Source organism: Acyrthosiphon pisum, chromosome X, assembly GCF_005508785.2.
Source record: "Acyrthosiphon pisum isolate AL4f chromosome X, pea_aphid_22Mar2018_4r6ur, whole genome shotgun sequence".
In the NCBI taxonomy this organism is placed as follows: Eukaryota; Metazoa; Arthropoda; class Insecta; order Hemiptera; family Aphididae; genus Acyrthosiphon; species Acyrthosiphon pisum.
The window spans coordinates 92,423,069-92,424,825 of NC_042493.1; the positions used below are offsets into that span (position 1 = coordinate 92,423,069).

A 1,757-nucleotide genomic window follows, 5' to 3' on the forward strand; every position below is an offset into this window, starting at 1 on the left:
ATGGTCGTATCAACAGTAAAAAAAAATAAGATATAGATATATAAATATATGAAAAATATTTTAACTCCCCCCCCCCTGTACTTGTCAAGAACATCTCATGGTCGTATATTTCTTATAAGTATTTAGTCTATATATATATCGTTTGGAAAAAATAATAATCGGGGAAAAGTATATAAATAGCAATTATTAATATTCAGTCGTGTGTGAAATACATAATTATATGAAATATATAATACAGGTAAATATTTATTTATAAGTAAGTATATAATTACTGATCATGGTCAATGTACAAAAAAAAAGAAGATATGTATATATATAACCTAAACTACCAATCTAGTAAGGAGTATATATTTATTGATGTTGTTAAATATTATAGTTAATTTATTGCGCATAAAATATTTATTAAATTAGCGATTTCTATATAACTAGATAGTTTATTATTTGATTATAGATATGGATAAAATTCCTATACGGAATTAATAGTAATAATATCAAATTTTAAACTTATAAAATCAATAAGTTAAATAAAAATAATAATCGTTAGATAATTTTTATTAAAAACTTGAATCAAATTGTAAAAATAAACTTAATTAAAAATTAAAATTCAACATAATTATCAAAACAATTGATAATAATTTTTCATCAATAGGAAATTTGGTTTAACATCCAAGACCGTTTAACATCCAAGCATATATGAAACGCGCATACGGCTCATAGGTAGAAATCAAAATTAAAATCGTAAAAATTTAAAAGTTAAATTTTTAATCGAGAAAGAAATGTATGTTTTTATATTTAGTTATTTGATTTTATCTAAATAAAGAACAGAAAAGATTTAATTAATATTGTGCAACAAAATAAAAATAATAAAATTCATCAAAATTATAAATTTAATATATTATTTTTAATTGCAATCAGAAAAAATATAGGTAGCAATAAGCAAAATTGAAATCAAAATCAAAATATTTTATTTTGTATTCTTAATCTGGCTTATATAATATTATACCTTTTACCTAATGCATTATACCAGTGTCTTGTATACCATATTATAATATAAGGTAGTGCTCCTATAATCTAAAAGTACAAATTATAACTGTTCATATAACTTCATATATCATTTTCAACACATTTTTAATTTAGGTACAACTTTTCAACAAACAGAAATACATCAACATCAGTACGTACCATTATGTACTATTTTTACTGTTGTGGACTTCCAAGTATTTTCGTATGTACTGGTTTTTTTTTGGAATATTCACAAGATGAATGGCTACGGAGTTTAGCACCCAATTTTGATGCGTATGGTTGCTTTTACTACAGTAAGTTCACACAATTTTTTTTAAATAAATTAATTTTGACGGATAATTTTAGATCGGTGTACATGTTAATATTTTAAGACCACAATATTATGTAATCATAGGCGTTCCCATGATTTTATTTCTGGTGCAGAACATTTAATTACACATTTAATACAAAATACTCATACATTCCTAAAGTCGGATAAGGAAGTCGATAATATATAGGATAAAATGGCCGCAATATCGTATTACAATTTTTATGACAGGTATATAATATAATACTGTCAACAAATGCCATAAAGTCATTATTATTTATTAAGAGGATGTCAGCGCACTATTCGTTTTCTCTCTCTGGCCCACGCGCAACATAGGCGAAACGCGTTTACGCAAAATCATTTTTACTATGCGTTTAATAATCTTAGAGTAAAGTCACCTATTACAAAAAAGATAGAGAATAATATT

The 1,757-nt window shown here is 24.3% G+C and overlaps 2 protein-coding genes across 2 annotated transcripts in view; one reads left to right on the forward strand and one right to left on the reverse strand.

The window, feature by feature from the left end:
- The window catches only part of LOC100574667, a 102,837-nt gene that overhangs the window by 58,530 nt on the left and 42,550 nt on the right, over positions 1-1,757 (reverse strand). The window lies entirely within an intron of this gene.
- Positions 1-1,757, forward strand: part of LOC115034408 (G-protein coupled receptor Mth2-like) — a 161,282-nt gene that overhangs the window by 1,381 nt on the left and 158,144 nt on the right. The window lies entirely within an intron of this gene.